The sequence below is a fragment of the Mercenaria mercenaria genome, chromosome 6 (assembly GCF_021730395.1).
Source record: "Mercenaria mercenaria strain notata chromosome 6, MADL_Memer_1, whole genome shotgun sequence".
Classification (NCBI taxonomy): Eukaryota; Metazoa; Mollusca; class Bivalvia; order Venerida; family Veneridae; genus Mercenaria; species Mercenaria mercenaria.
Window position 1 is genome coordinate 89,135,271 of NC_069366.1, and position 17,780 is coordinate 89,153,050.

General features: G+C 35.8%; 1 long non-coding RNA gene across 1 annotated transcript; it reads left to right on the plus strand.

Moving 5' to 3' along the window:
• Nucleotides 1-780: 780 nt before the first annotated feature.
• On the plus strand, nucleotides 781-17,117 carry LOC128557912 (uncharacterized). The gene is made up of 3 exons (XR_008371500.1): nucleotides 781-2,865; nucleotides 13,315-13,499; nucleotides 16,937-17,117. It is a non-coding gene; the product is annotated as an uncharacterized LOC128557912 (long non-coding RNA).
• The last annotated feature ends 663 nt before the right edge of the window (nucleotides 17,118-17,780 follow it).

The window sequence follows — 17,780 nt, forward strand, 5'->3', positions numbered from 1 at the left end:
TTTAGACCTAAAAATAAAAGCATGACAGGATTGACTTTGCTCATAAATTTATTGTCATAATGATTGGGGAATGTTTTTAAGTCCTATCAATTCAAGGTCAAGGTCACTACATGTGGTATGGTGAGATCAAAGGCCACACAGGCACCATTTTATGTGTGCTGTTTTTTTCTTTTTACCTATTTGAAAATTTTTCAAGAAGTTGGCACATGGTTTACCAAAGTAAAATGACCTGCAAGACGCATCTTTCAGTGATGTAGGTTCAGTATGAAGGTCATTTATAGTGAGATCAAAGGTCAAATAGGCAGGTTTTCATGTGCATTAGATATCTTTATATAGCTTAGAAAAATTGTTTGCGTTCTGCACCAGTCAAGGTTGTACATTTTGGGGTCAAGTTTACACTTTGAAAGGTCAAGGTAAAGGTCATATAGGCAGTATTTCAGGTCTAATTTGTAGTTTTATGTTACAGAATTTGCTCTTCAAATTTAATGAAAAGTCTTAGTGTATGTGGTGAAGAATCACAGAAAAGGATTAAAGTTAGCTTAAACATTATAGGTTGTCTTGATACAAGGTAATATTATGATATGAGAATAACCATTTTAGTGCAGATTTAAAGTACTTTACAACATGAAGAAAATACATGAGAGGTCAGTTTTGTATCAAACTGCGACAGCTTAAGTCTTTAAAATGAATATGCTTAAAAATTGGAAAAAATGTATAAGAACATTCTGTGGAAACTTACTAGCATACATGGTATGTATGAGATAAGTTTGCGAGGTAATGAAAAGTGCTATACCTCTCATGCCCCCTTAGTATAAGCTTAAGCACTGGTTACTGTAAGTAGTTTTTCATATATTTTGTTGAATTTGAGTGAAATATCTATTGATCACATGAATTATTGATTGCACTATTTTGAAAAAAGCTCTGCATTTAAAGACTGAAAGATAAGATCAATTTTCTTTATTCTACTCTGTTGCTTTTCTATCAATGCAGCTTGTTTGCTGTGCTTGTATCTGCATTTAGCTAACTTTCTCATCTAACTTCTTTCCTATCATATTTCACTATGATATCCAGCTAACTAGCTAGCTATCCCATGGTGTTCCCCCATGATGCTACTAGGGTATATATTTCTTCCTGCTAACTATCATATCCACCTAACTCTGGCCAGCTATCCCATGGTGCTGCCTCCATGATGCTACTAGGGTATATGTCTTCAAGCTAACTATAATATCCACAACTGTTATATCCACATAACTCTAGCTAGCTATCACATGGTGTCCCTCCATGATGCTAATATGGTATATATTTCTTCCTTGTAACTACCATTAGGACCCATATTATATCCATCTAGCTCTCACATGTGCTGCCAGGTTGTATATTTCATCCACCAAGCTAGCCGAAGCTGCTACCGAGAAAGATGCTACATACTGCCAGCCAGCCCATGTTTCTTCTAGGGAGCATTTACTATTCTTTGCTTCTTATAGCCTACCCTATATATTCCTATAAGCTCATCTATCCTATAGGGTCTTATTGGTAGTATATTTCATGATGGTCTATACATTACATCTAACTAGCTCTACTGTGTGCTACCAGGCTGTATATTTCATCCATCAGGCTAGCCAAAGCTGCTACCTTGCATGGTTGTATACAGCAAGCTAGCTCAGGCTGTATCACTTCCAGTCTTCTACCTGTTGCTCTTGACCGAAGTCTTTCAGTCTTTCAGTATTTAGCAACTTCTGATTGCATAATTGTTTAAACTAGAAGATTATAAGTTAATCATTATGGAAATATGGGACCTATCAAGTTAATATTAAAGTAACACTTACAATTTAAGCCTACCATTCAAAACAATTCAGCTTGTAGGATTTTTCCATGTTTGATAGGATCTTTTTTAGTAAATGAAAGAAAGCAAAACTTGAAGCTTTTAAAATCTGCATCATAATGGTTGTTTTCTAAAACTTGTATGAGAGCATTATTTTCAGTTACTTTAATAATGAAACTTTGCAAGTGGTTATATTATAGTTATAAAAATAGATGATAGCATCAAATCCCATAACTCTGACATTCATTTTAGCCAAATTGCACCCCCACCCCCTTTTGGACTAAGTAAATCCTGGTTAAAGTTTTGCATTCAACTCTGTAGGTATTTTAAAAACTAGGGTAATATTCCCGATTCAAATAGTAGAGCATTAATGTCTTAGGGACATCTCCTGTTCTTTGATCTCGTGCATGCCGGATATTTCTAGGTCATTTCTGTTAATTTGCTTGTCAGGACCAGTTTTCTAGAGTAATTGCCCTTGAATAAATCAAAATTTAAATCTATTAAGAAGAGTATTATAGAAAATATAAATTAATTCGAAGGGTATATATTGTGACTTCTACACTCTTGGTATCTCTGGCATTGTTTGACAAGATTCACTTAAGTGAAGTGTTGGTTGCTATTTCTTAGTACTAATCTCAGTGGCTGATGTTTAAAAGCAAGCAAGGCATGAACTTCAGTTGCTTCAATTTGGTTAATGGTGCATTTCATTTAAACAGGGTTCATTAGGTTACGGGGTTACAATTAAGGCCATGAAAAAAAAATTAAGAAGATTAAGAAGAAAGTTGCTGTATCAAGGCTTTAATTGGTAATAGTTTCCTTTATGAATCAAATTTACTGAAATGAATTATGTTTTTAAATTCATTGGCATTAGCAATGTCTGTTTGAGGAATATTTTTTAAAGTTAAATTGGCAAAGTCTAAAGTTGATGTAATATGGAAAGTTAAGTGGCAAGGTGAATGAGATGAATGGATGCATGAGTTGATCTTAACTTTCTTCAACATTTAATCCTATGGGCAACATTTTGTAAAGCCAATCAAAATTTTAAGGTATTTTTAATTAGATAATATAAAGTATTTTATTCAAGTTCAGTAGTAGACAAAATTGTTCAAAAACTCACCAATGTTACATATTACATATCCTAGAATGTTTGTGATAAGATTTTTGCCAAGATCATTTTTTTGTAAAACCAGAGTTGTGGCCCTTGAACAATCTTACAGAACATAATAAGAGTACAAATTGTTGCAAGACAGTAATTGGCAAGATTGATCCAATAACACATGAGTCATTGGCTCTTGAGTAATGTCTTAATAGTGTAATTTCATATTGTTTTCCTGTCCTATTAATAGGAAATCAAATCAAATTATTTTTTTAAAGAAGCAGATACATAGTACAGTGTATTTACTTTGTCAGCAGCTATAAACTAGGCCAGTCATAAAAAATCCATGTTAGCACCATAGAGGAGACATCTTCTACCTATCTTGCAGAAAGATTGTCAGAAATGAAGTCAATATACAAGCTTGGGTATCTTGGGTAAAAAAAACAACAAAAAACTTAAAAAATGGTATTGGATAGAAATCCCATGTAAAGGCAATAGTAGAGATATTTTCTACCAGTCTAAAGGTCAAAATAAAAACTTGGTTGTTTTTGGAATTGAATTAAATTTATGTTCAACTTGGTCATCTTGTGTTTAAAGTCACAGGTATTATGTCAAGTGGAAGGTTCAGTTGGAAACTAAACCATTTGAGGTCAAAAACTAGATCACAGAAAAAAAAGAAAAAACCTTGGTTATATTACCTTTTAGATGTGAAGCATGGTCAGGCAATCTAACATTATTGTGACCCACTTAGATTTTGTAAATTAAATCAAAAGTTTTAAGCAGTTTTGGTGAAAGTTTCAGTTTGAATAATTTTAAACTTGATGTTGCATTTAATTATGGTTTGATAGGGTAAGGACTTTTTTTTTTACTTTTTAAGACGGTAGGAGTGAGCTTTTTTCCTTTTATTTTTCTGCCAATCTTCCAGACTGCTGAGGAGGAGATTGTGCTTCAGAAGATTGGCTAGAGTTGCATTTTGTATCAGTTGCCAAGGCCTGACAGATCCCTTTACTATTGATCGAGACAATGCTAGCGTGACTATCGAGGACAATCGGGTGCCTATATGGTCCGCAAGATTTTGACGTGTCGGAGTAACTGGTTCTACAGTCCTGTGCCGCAGTGTTTAGATGAAGGTTATTCCTTTGTTTTGGAAATGGGATCGGGGATTGTGAGGATTTTAATTTTTTTTTAGGTACACAGCCTGCCAGTGACAACTGACTGTGTGTCCCGTCCATACATACAGTCGGCAGGATTTTCTTTCAGCCTCAAGACCTGCCTAGGACACCTTTAAGAGGTGGGCAGGATTTCATCATTTCCAGGTCCAAGGTTGCCTAAGACTGCAGAAGATACAGAAGCAGCAGAATATTTCTTTCAGGTTTCAGGCCTTGCAGATCCTTAACTGTTGATCAAGACTTCTATCGTGACTATCGAGGACCCGGTGCCTATATGTCCGCAAGTACAAGCGTGTGGGGGTGACTGATCTGCAATCCTTGCGGTGGGTTGCTAGATGATAGTTGTTCCATTGTTGAGTGAGACGGAAATCAGGGATTGCAAGGATTTCTTATTGATTTCAGGTCAATACCCTGCCTAGGTCTTCTAATGTGTGTTTTACTTGGACGGAACATACATTGGGCAGGTTTTGTATTTTTTTCAGGTTCAAGGCCTGCCAGGACCGGGCAGGATTTTCTCTCTTTCAGATTTCAGTGAATATTTGCCTTCCTCTACCAGGACAGGCCAGTCTGTCAGAATTGTTTTCATGTAGCTCACTTCTGCAATTTTTAATTCTTTCCTTATTTAAGCAAACTTAACATAAATAATTTTGCATTTTTTTTCCTGTTTTAGCTTATTTAATTTCAGGCTTGAGAGCAGAGACTTTCATTATTTCATGCATGGAAATACTGAAATGATGACGGTCCTTGTATAGAGATCCAGGCACTTTGTTCCCAAGGTGATGTGAAATGTGCCAAGTGTTGTGTATGTCTTCTGCATTCACTCTACTAGACCACTACTGCCTGGATCTTCAGTATGTTCAGATAGTACTGGTAAGTATATCTTTTTTGAATTTACTGAATTCAATATTTCCTTAAACGGATTTGTCCATCATTCAATTGGGCAATACCATTTATTGTTCCCTACTGGTTGAAAGGAATGCGCTTTCCGTCGTCATTTTGTCCGTCCGCAATTTCGTGTCGGTCCATAACTCTTGTCATCCATGAAGGATTTTAATATTACTTGCACAAATGTTCCCATAATGAGACAATCTGGCATGCGCAAACCCTGGATACTTAGCTTAAAGGTCAAGGTCACAATTGGAAGTCAAAGGTCAACAGGGCTTTTTACCTGTCCGGTCCATAACTCTGCCATTCATGTAGGGATTTTATATTATTTGGCACCAGTATACTCATTATAGATTGTGTCATGCACAACTTTCAGACCCTAGCTCAAAGGTCAAGGTCACACTTGGCAGTCAGATGTTAACATGGCTTGAACAGGGTCTGTTTCATGTCGGTCCATAACTCTGTCATTCATGAAGGGATTTTAATATCACTTGGCTCAAACATTTTCCATGATGAGACCACGTTGTCATACAGAAATCCCGGAACCCTGGCTCAGAGGTCAAGGTCACAGTTGGAGGTCAATGATCAACAGGGCTTTTTTCCTGTCTGGTATATAACTTTGTCATGCCAAACAGGATTTGAATATTACTTGGCATAAATGTTCACCACTATGAGACGGAGTGTCTTGCGCAAGAACCTGATCCCTAGGTCAAAAGTTTAGTCACACATAGAGGCAAAAGTTCAGATACAAGAATGACTTTGTCTGGAACATTTCTTCTTTTTTTCATGGAGGGATTTTGATGTAACTGGCATAAATGCTCACTAACATAAGACGGATTGTTGTGCGCAAGATTCAGGTCCCTAGGTCTAATGTCAGGGTCACACTTAGAGGTCAAATGCCAAATTCAAGAATGACTTTGTTCAGAGCATTTCTTCTTCTTGCATGGAGGGATTTTGATGCAACTTGGCACAATTGTACACCATCATGAGACAGTGTCATGGGCAGGTCCCTTCTTTAGAATTGCTTCCCTTTGTTGTTACTATAACCCTAGTCATAGGGAAAAATCGAGACCACATTTCTGTAGTACAATATGTATGTTACATCCAATTTGGAGGTGTATTTTGACCTATCTCTACCTCAGGTAAGGATTTTTGTGTGGGCTTCAAATTTTTATTTGATTTTTAGCTCACCTGTCACAAAGTGACAAGGTGAGCTTTTGTGATCGCGCGGTGTCCGTCGTCCGTCTGTGCGTGCGTGCGTCCGTCCGTCCGTAAACTTTTGCTTGTGACCACTCTAGAGGTCGCATTTTTCATGGGATCTTTATGAAAGTTGGTCAGAATGTTCATCTTGATGATATCTAGATCAAGTTTGAAACTGGGTCACGTGCCTTCAAAAACTAGGTCAGTAGGTCTAAAAATAGAAAAACCTTGTGACCTCTCTAGAGGCCATATATTTCACAAGATCTTCATGAAAGTTGGTCAGAATGTTCATATTGATGATATCTGGGTCAAGTTCGAAACTGGGTCACGTGCCTTCAAAAACTAGGTCAGTAGGTCTAAAAATAGAAAAACCTTGTGACCTCTCTAGAGGCCATATATTTCACAAGATCTTCATGAAAATTGGTCAGAATGTTCACCTTGATGATATCTAGGTCAAGTTCGAAAGTGGGTCACGTGCCTTCAAAAACTAGGTCAGTAGGTCAAATAATAGAAAAACCTTGTGACCTCTCTAAAGGCCATATTTTTCATGGGATCTTTATGAAAGTTATTCTGAATGTTCATCTTGATGATATCTAGGTCAAGTTCGAAACTGGGTCATGTGTGGTCAAAAACTAGGTCAGTAGGTCTAAAAATAGAAAAACCTTGTGACCTCTCTAGAGGCCATATATTTCACAAGATCTTCATGAAAATTGGTCAGAACGTTCACCTTGATGATATCTAGGTCAGATTAGAAACTGGGTCACATGCCGTCAAAAACTAGGTCAGTAGGTCAAATAATAGAAAAACCTTGTGACCTCTCTAAAGGCCATATTTTTCATGGGATCTTTATGAAAGTTATTCTGAATGTTCATCTTGATGATATCTAGGTCAGGTTGGAAACTGGGTCACGCACGGTCAAAAACTAGGTCAGTAGGTCTAAAATAGAAAACCTTGTGACTCTCTAGAGGCCATTTTTTTTAAAATTTTATGACCCCAAAATGTAATTATTTGGCATCCAATTAATGCAGTGTGCCCCTTAAAATTAGCATTTGGGGAGAATGTTTTTGTTTACAAATTCTTTTTTTAAACTGATAAGACTGACGGGTGGCAAAAGCCGACCGTCCATGTTTTTTGTAAACGTGTGTTTTTCTAACGGTCTAAACTTTTTTAAAACAAAAATTTACAAATAATTTTTTGATAAAATGGAAATTTTAAAAAAAGCTTTTAAAAGATTTTTTTAATTGTTATTTCGAAATAAAATGGATTAATTATGAACCTTAACTTACACGTTTTTCAAAAGGTTGTGAAAATACTACGCGCTTTTAAAATTATATGCCCTTTAAAACGGTTTTCATTAAAAAAAGATTTTTGGATCAAAAATATGAAGTTGTTAGTATTTAAAATTTTTTTGAATTTTGAAAACCCCATAAATGAGAAAAAAAATTTATTAAAAAAAAAAAAATTTCTGATTAATACGCAACGGTGTTAAAATCATTTGTTTTCCCAAACCCACCAGATAAACGGGTTTTAAGCGGACTCACGGCGATCTCCCCGGTACCTCATGTTTTCCTGACACCCGCAAATTTACACTTACCATCTACCCAAACACTGTGTACTCCAAAAATTTTTTCCTTAGTACATGCGGGTACTGCAAAAACCCAAGTAGGGTTTGACACGCTGTTTATGTGCGGCTTTTTAATTTAAAAGTTATTAAACCCCAAAGAAAAGGTAACACTTTCCCGAAAAATTTTTTTTAAAGTCGCAGGAACTTGTGCGGGGGTGGTGAAAAAACAAATCAAAAATGGTTTACCGTTTAATTTTTCTATTTGATTTTGGATACGTCCCTACTTAGTAAAACGTTTTGGATTTACGGTACATGACTGTTTTAAAGTGTGTTTAATTCTTAATACATGGATACTTACTGTAAATTACTTATTAGTGGACTTAAAAAAGAGTGGGTATTTCTTTCTTTTGCTTTTTCCCCCTCCAAAACGGGGGGGGGCTTAATTAGGGGGGGGGCCTTTATTGGGGAAAAAATCGGTACAGGGTATGTTTGAGATAATTTGCGGGTATGAAAATTTCAAACCCCTTCTGCCCCCTTAGTAAAGCTTAACATGGTTCTGAAAGTGTTTTTCATAGTTTGTTAAATTTTGGTAAAAACATTGACACATAAATTTTATTGATTTGAAATTTTTTTGAAAAAAGCTCTCATTTAAAGACTGAAAGATAAGATAAATTTTTTTATTCACCTGTGCTTTTCTATAAATGCCTTTTTTTGCTGTCTTGTACTGCATTTAGCTAACTTTCTCATTTTTTTTCCTTCAATTTCACTATAAAATTCCACTAACTAGCTACTATCCAGGTGTTCCCCATGATGCTACTAGGTTTATATTTTTTTCCCTGCAAATATCAAAAACCCCCTAACTCTGGCCAGCTATCCCATGGGCGCCCCTGATCTACTAGGGTATAGTCTTCAAGCTAACTATAATATCCACAACTGTTATATCCCATAACTCTACAGCTATCACGGGTGTCCCTCCAGAGCTAATATGGTAAATTTTTCCCTTGTAACTCCTTTTTGGACCCATAATATCCACAGTTCACATGTGCTGCCGGGGTTGTATATTCCTCCACCAAGCTACGAAGCGCTACGAGAAAGATGCTACATACTGCCAGCCGCCCCTGTTTCTTCTAGGGACATTTTCTATTCTTTGCTTCTTTTACCACCCAATATTTCCCAAGCTCACTTCCCAAAAGGGGCTTATTGGATATATTTTTAGATGGCATACATCATCAACTACTTTACTGTGTGTACCAGGCTGTATTTTCATCCTCAGCTACCAAAACGCTACCTTGCTGGGTTTTATACAGCAAGGGTAGCTCAGGCTGTATCACTTCCAGCTTCTACCGTTGCCTTGACCGAAGTCCCCTTTTAGGCTTTCAGATTTAGCAACTTTGATTGCAAAATTGTTTAAACGAAGTTTAATTAATCATTTTGGAAAATTTGGGGCCATCAAGTTTAAAATTAAAAACACTTACAATTTAAGCCTACCAAAGGAAATTAAGCTTTGTAGGATTTTTCCATTTTGATAGGATCTTTTTTAGTAAATGAAAAAAGCAAAACTTGAAGTTTTAAAATCTGCACATAAAGGTTGTTTTCTAAAACTTGTATGAACATTTTTTTCAGTTACTTTAATTTTAAGAAACTTTGCAAATGGTTATATTTTAGTTATAGAAATAGATAAGCTCAAATCCCCTAACTTGACATTTATTTTAGCCAAAATTTCACCCCACCCCCCTTTTTGGACTAAGTAAATCCCGGTTAAAGTTTTGCTTCAACTTGAGGTATTTTAAAAACTAGGTAATTTCCCGATTCAAACAGAAGCTTAAAGCTTTAGGGACTTTCCTGTCTTTGACTGTGCATGCCGGGAAATTTTTAGGGGCATTTCTGTTAATTTTCTTTTTCAGGGCCATTTTCTAGGTAAATTTCCCTTGAATAAACAATTGCAAAATTTTAAACTATTAAAAAAGGGGTATTAAGAAAGATCAATTTTAAATTTAAGGGTATATATTGTGATTCTACACTCTTGGGATCTCTGGGCTTTTTGCAAAATTTACTTAAGTGAAGTGTTGTTGCTAAATTCTTGTACAATCTCAGTGGCTGATGTTTAAAAGCAGCAAGGCATAAAATTCAGTTGCTTCAAATTTTGGTTTAAAAGGTGCATTTTTTTAAACAGGGTTTTTATTAGGGTTTCGGGGTTACAATTAAGGCCATGAAAAAAAAAATTTAAAAAGATTAAAAAAGAATTGCTGTATCAGGCTTTAATTGGAAATAGTTTCCTTTATGATTTAAATTTTACTGGGAAAGAATTTTGTTTTTAAAAATTTATTGGGGATTTGCAATGTCTGTTTGAGGAATATTTTTAAAGTTAAATTGGCAAAGTCAAAGTTGGTAAAATGGAAAGTTAAGTGGCAAGGTGAATGAGATGAATGGGGTGCAGATTGATCTTAACTTTTTTCAACATTTAACCTATGGGCAACATTTTGTAAAGCCAATAAAATTTAAGAAATTTTTAATTTGATAAAAAAGTATTTTATTCAATTCTAGAGACAAAATTTTTCAAAAACTCACCAATGTTACATATTACATATCCTAGAATGTTTGTGATAAGATTTTTGCCAAGATCATTTTTTTGTAAAACCAGAGTTGTGGCCCTTGAACAATCTTACAGAACATAATAAGAGTACAAATTGTTGCAAGACAGTAATTGGCAAGATTGATCCAATAACACATGAGTCATTGGCTCTTGAGTAATGTCTTAATAGTGTAATTTCATATTGTTTTCCTGTCCTATGAATAGGAAATCAAATCAAATTATTTTTTTAAAGAAGCAGATACATAGTACAGTGTATTTACTTTGTCAGCAGCTATAAACTAGCCCATGCAAAAACAGGGCCTTTGCAGAATATACTTTTTATCTTTGCCAAATATTTGCCATAACCTTTGCAGAACAGTTGCAGCACATGATTGCTGAATATATTCCGCAGATGAGTAGAAATGGAACGAAACGTGCAACTATTCTGCAAAGCTTTTGCAAATATACACAACGCACACAGAATGCAAATAGTTCGCAAACAATTTACAATTCGCAGCTGAAACTTCGGCAAATAAATCGCAAACTGATAGCAAAGTAATCGCAAACTGATAGCAAAGTATTTGCAATTTGCATGCAAATAATATGCAAAGTATTCGCAAATACGTAACAAACAGCATAATATGAATTTCTGAGGTTCAAAGAAAAGGATTTTGTTTAATATCTGAAAAACAGATGTAAATTCACAAAACCATTAAAATTTTGCAGTTTAAATAAATATTAAAAGTCAATCATTTCAGTGATCATTCAGTAACAATAACTAAAATCATGTAATAATGTAAGTTTCAACAACTGCTTGAGTAAAAAGTATTTTATATAACTATCATTGATTAACATTACCTTTCTACATGTTGCAATATTCTCTGGTTCTTGGAAGTGTTATTGCTTAACAACATGGTATTGCATTATCCTTATTCAACAAAGTTGATATCCAGAAAAAATAATTAGAATATTATATAAATAATCTGTTTAACACAAGTTTGCATCACCAAAATATTTCTACTAACTGATGTGTAAACATTTCCTCACAATATTTTCAAAAATCCTGCCATTTGAATATAGACCAATCAGAAAACAGAATGGTTAATTACTTCCTGTACCTAGAGTCTACCAGGAAAGCAAATTCATCTATGTTAACTATTTGCAAATGCTTTGCTCTTTCATTTCTGTACAAAGTGTTTATTTGCAATACCTTTGCTAAGTAAATGAGCTAAGTGTTTGTTTGCAGATGCTTTGCTGTCTGCTAATTTAATAAAGTATTTATTTGCAAAACCTTTGCAGTCTGTAATTTATCTAAGTGTTTATTTGCAAACCCTTTGCTTCAGTGTGATACGTTTTGCGGACTGTTTGCGAAAGTCTGATGCAAATACTTTGCAATCACTTGGAATATAGTTTCTGAGAAAACAAATATCTAAAATATATTCTGCAAATACATGACAAAGGGTTTACTGTGTATGGGAGGCCAGTCATAAAAAATCCATGTTAGCACCATAGAGGAGACATCTTCTACCTATCTTGCAGAAAGATTGTCAGAAATGAAGTCAATATACAAGCTTGGGTATCTTGGGTAAAAAAAACAACAAAAAACTTAAAAAATGGTATTGGATAGAAATCCCATGTAAAGGCAATAGTAGAGATATTTTCTACCGGTCTAAAGGTCAAAATAAAAACTTGGTTGTTTTTGGAATTGAATTAAATTTATGTTCAACTTGGTCATCTTGTGTTTAAAGTCACCAGGTATTATGTCAAGTGGAAGGTTCAGTTGGAAACTAAACCATTTGAGGTCAAAAACTAGATCACAGAAAAAAAGAAAAAACCTTGGTTATATTACCTTTTAGATGTGAAGCATGGTCAGGCAATCTAGCATTATTGTGACCCACTTAGATTTTGTAAATTCAATCAAAAGTTTTAAGCAGTTTTGGTGAAAGTTTCAGTTTGAATAATTTTAAACTTGATGTTGCATTTAATTATGGTTTGATAGGGTAAGGACTTTTTTTTTACTTTTTAAGACGGTAGGAGTGAGCTTTTTTCCTTTTATTTTTCTGCCAATCTTCCAGACTGCTGAGGAGGAGATGCTGCTTCAGAAGATTGGCAGAGTTGCATTTTGTTACAGTTGCCAAGGCCTGACAGATCCCTTTACTATTGATCGAGACATGCTAGCGTGACTATCGAGGACAATCGGGTGCCTATATGTCCGCAAGATTTTGACGTGTCGGAGTAACTGGTTCTACAGTTCTGTGCCCGCAGTGTTTAGATGAAGGTTATTCCTTTGTTTTGAGAAATGGGAATCGGGGATTGTGAGGATTTTAATTTTTTTCAGGTACACAGCCTGCCAGTGACAACTGACTGTGTGTCCCGTCCATACATACAGTCGGCAGGATTTTCTTTCAGCCTCAAGACCTGCCTAGGACAACCTTTAAGAGGTGGGCAGGATTTCATCTTTTCCAGGTCCAAGGTCTGCCTAAGACTGCAGAAGATACAGAAGCAGCAGAATATTTCTTTCAGGTTTCAAGGCCTTGCAGATCCCTTAACTGTTGATCAAGACTTCTATCGTGACTATCGAGGACCCGGTGCCTATATGTCCGCAAGATACAAGCGTGTGGGGGTGACTGATCTGCAATCCTTGCCGGTGGGTTGCTAGATGATAGTTGTTCCATTGTTGAGTGAGACGGAAATCAGGGATTGCAAGGATTTCTTATTGATTTCAGGTCAATACCCTGCCTAGGTCTTCTAATGTGTGTTTTACTTGGACGGAACATACATTGGGCAGGTTTTGTATTTTTTTCAGGTTCAAGGCCTGCCAGGACCGGGCAGGATTTTCTCTCTTTCAGATTTCAGTGAATATTTGCCTTCCTCTACCAGGACAGGCCAGTCTGTCAGAATTGTTTTCATGTAGCTCACTTCTGCAATTTTTAATTCTTTCCTTATTTAAGCAAACTTAACATAAAATAATTTTGCATTTTTTTCCTGTTTTAGCTTATTTAATTTCAGGCTTGAGAGCAGAGACTTTCATTATTTCCATGCATGGAAACTGAAATGATGACGGTCCTTGTATAGAGATCCAGGCACTTTGTTCCCAAGGTGATGTGAAATGGTGCCAAGTGTTGTGTATGTCTTCTGCATTCACTCTACTAGACCACTACTGCCTGGATCTTCAGTATGTTCAGTTAGTACTGGTAAGTATATCTTTTTTGAATTTACTGAATTCAACAATTTCCTTAAACGGATTTGTCCATCATTCAATTTGGGCAATACCATTTATTGTTCCCCTACTGGTTGAAAGGAATGCGCTTTTCCGTCAGTCATTTTGTCCGTCCGCAATTTCGTGTCCGGTCCATAACTCTTGTCATCCATGAAGGGATTTTAATATTACTTGCCACAAATGTTCCCCATAATGAGACAATCTGGCATGCGCAAACCCTGGATCCTTAGCTTAAAGGTCAAGGTCACAATTGGAAGTCAAAGGTCAACAGGGCTTTTTACCTGTCCGGTCCATAACTCTGCCATTCATGTAGGGATTTTAATATTATTTGGCACCAGTATACCTCATTATAAGATTGTGTCATGCACAACTTTCAGACCCCTAGCTCAAAGGTCAAGGTCACACTTGGCAGTCAGATGTTAACATGGCTTGAACAGGGTCTGTTTCATGTCCGGTCCATAACTCTGTCATTCATGAAGGGATTTTAATATCACTTGGCTCAAACATTTTCCATGATGAGACCACGTTGTCATACAGAAATCCCGGAACCCTGGCTCAGAGGTCAAGGTCACAGTTGGAGGTCAATGATCAACAGGGCTTTTTTCCTGTCTGGTGTATAACTTTGTCATGCCAAACAGGATTTGAATATTACTTGGCATAAATGTTCACCACTATGAGACGGAGTGTCTTGCGCAAGAACCTGATCCCTAGGTCAAAAGTTTAGTCACACATAGAGGCAAAAGTTCAGATACAAGAATGACTTTGTCTGGAACATTTCTTCTTTTTTTCATGGAGGGATTTTGATGTAACTTGGCATAAATGCTCACTAACATAAGACGGATTGTTGTGCGCAAGATTCAGGTCCCTAGGTCTAAGGTCAGGGTCACACTTAGAGGTCAAATGCCAAATTCAAGAATGACTTTGTTCAGAGCATTTCTTCTTCTTGCATGGAGGGATTTTGATGCAACTTGGCACAATTGTACACCATCATGAGACAGTGTCATGCGCAGGTCCCTTCTTTAGAATTGCTTCCCTTTGTTGTTACTATAACCCTAGTCATAGGGAAAAATCGAGACCACATTTCTGTAGTACAATATGTATGTTACATCCAATTTGGAGGTGTATTTTGACCTATCTCTACCTCAGGTAAGGATTTGATTTTTTTTAATTAACTTTCCCTGGTTGTTACTACAAATAACTTATATTGTAACTTTTTTATAATTGACCATTGGGAAAAAACAAGATCACTTTTCTGTGGTACAACATAATGTTACTTTCAAATTTTAGGTGTATTTTAAGGTATCTCTGCCTGGTAAGGAGTTTTTATGTGGATTCAGAAAAACAAAAGAATTACAATTATTACTACACAACCACAGAATTAAAATTCCATTTGCAAATAGACGTGCTAGTGTAAAGAAATTTGCTGTGACGGGCGTACATTGTGACATTCTGGCACTCTTGTTTTTGTGCCCCCCCCCCCCCTCCCATGAGTGGCGGGGGCATATAGATTTTCTCTTGTCCATGCCTCCGTCTGAAGTTTGTGACACGCCTAGCTAAAAAAGTGTTGGATATAAATTAATGAAACCTTGCATGAGTCTTTATCATGATATGAACTTGCGCACTTTCTATTTTTCATCTGGCTCCGCTCCCTAATTTTAGGGTTATGGCCCCTGAAATAGTAAAAAATGCACATTTTCACCTTGTGACATGCCTAGCTCAAAAAGTATTTGATATAGGTTCATGAAACCTTGCATGAGTCTTAATCATGATATGGACTTGCGCACCTTCTATTTTTCATCTGGGTCCTCCCCCTATTTCTAGAGTTATGGCCCCTGAAATAGTCAAAAATGCACTTTTTCACCTTGTGACACGCCTAGCTCAAAAAGTATTTGATATAAATTAATGAAACCTTGCGTGAGTCTTTATCATGATATGAACTTGTGCACCTCCTATTTTTAGCTCACCTCAGGTGAGTTTTTCTGATCGCTCGAAAATGGGTCATCTGGGGTCAAAAACTAGGTCACTAGGTCAAATCAAGGAAAAAATGTGTATGCGATAGAGGCTGTATTTTTCAATTGATCTTCATGAATATTGGTCAGAATGATTACCTTGATGAAATCTAGGCTGAGTTCGAAAATGGGTCATCTGGGGTCAAAAACTAGGTCACTAGGTCAAATCAAGGAAAAAACGTGTATGCGTTAGAGGCTGTATTTTTCAATTGATTTTCATGAATATTGGTCAGAATGATTACCTCGATGAAATCTAGGCCGAGTTTGAAAATGGGTCATCCGGGGTCAAAAACTAGGTTACTAGGTCAAATCAAGGAAAAACCTTGTGTATGCGATACAGGCTGTATTTTTCAGTTGATCTTCATGAATATTGGTCAGAATGATTGCTTTGATGAAATCTAGGCCGAGATCGAAAACAGGTCATCTGGGGTCAAAAACTAGGTCACTAGGTCATATCTAAGAAAATACTTGTTTAAACTCAAGAGACCACATTTTTAGTTCAATCTTACTGAAAATTGACCAAAATATTTGTTTTCATGAAATCACTAGGTTAAACATGTTTACACTGTTGTAGTTTGTTTCTCAGGTGAGCGACCTAGGGCCATCTTGGCCCTCTTGTTTATCTGGGTCCGCCCCCTATTTTCAGAGTTATGGCCCTCTGAAATAGTAAAAAAATGCACATTTTCACCTAATTATGTGCCTCACTCAAAAAGTATTTAATGTAAATTCATGAAACCTTGCTCGAGTCTTTATCATAATGTGACCTTGCACAGTTGGCATTCTTCTTGGGAATTTTAGCATTTATTACAGAGTTATGGCCCTTGAAATAGCCAAAATAGTGGATTTTTGTTTGTGCTGCTCATAGCTCAAAAAGTATATAGTATAGAATATTGAATCCATTTCATATTTTTTTGACACATTCTAGTTTTGTTGTTGTTTTTATATGATAGATCTACCTTTTTGATAATTGGCCAAACTATAATTTTTTATACATACAAATTTTAATCAAAGTGTTTTGTTATAGCATATTGTATATATGGTACAATATTGTTTATACATTATTGACAGATATCAGTTCATTATGTTATATTGCAGTAGAGAAAATTAGTTGCCGGCCAGTAGGGGACTTTGTATTGCATGGCAATAGTTCATTCACTTGTTAACTGAAAATTTACTGACTGAATAGTGAACATTGCAGACCTTGATCAGCCTGTAAGGATGTATAGGCTGATCTCGGGCGACACTAGCTGCAAAGGCATTATCACTTGCTGCCTGCAGGCTAAAGGTTAAGGTTAATATGTGTATTTGTTGTTTGACTTTGAAATTAGATAATATTACTAATATTAAATTCTTTTATTGTATCTGAGGTTAAATGATTCTTCTTGTTCGATGTATCTTGTAGGAACTCTGATGACACTGAGGAAATATTCTACAATCTTCACCATGGTTACGGTTGAATAGGGATTCCCACATAGCAATTGCTGTACAATGTAATGCCAGCATGTATGTTTTTCTAAGAAAGGGACATGGTGTGTCAAGGCGGAAGCTGTGCATTTGGACAGGTAAGTTTTTTTTAAGAATATCATGACCTTGGCTTGATTTTTTATGTTTACAATACAGATTCTCTAAAACAGTTTGATACTTTTTTCTTAGCTTGAGTGGCCACTAAAATTTAAAAACAATGCCTTAGTTATTGCCATTCTTTACTTCCTGCCAGTTTATCTGTAGGTATCCTGTAAATTTGTTATTATTACATTTAATAGTGTAGAATTTTAAGCAGCCTTTAGGAACTTTGTGTCAATTTCCAGCAAAATCTTAAGCAAAAGTATAGCTGTTTGGAATTTTTGACAAAGTGCTGCCTTATTATCACATAGAAATTTTAGTGAAAGTTTTATATGGGACTTTGAAGCAGGTTTGTCACTTTCAGCTATTATTGTACTGAATGACATGTGATTTTGTTAAAATTGAATGTGAATAGGAGTCTGTAAAAGGATAAGTTTATTTATCTTGGCTATAAATCATTCTCTGTAAAATGCAAGGATTTTCAGAGTTACTGCCCTTGAATTACGGAATGTTCAAAAAATTATGTATGCACTTATTACAACTTTTGTATATTTTCTATAATATTGGTCTTACTTTTTTCTGCAAAAATATAGGTCAAGATTGATAAAAATGCCAGTTTAGAGAAGTTACTTCAGAGTTATATCCCTTGAATTTATAAACAAAATAACTCCAGACCAGATCTC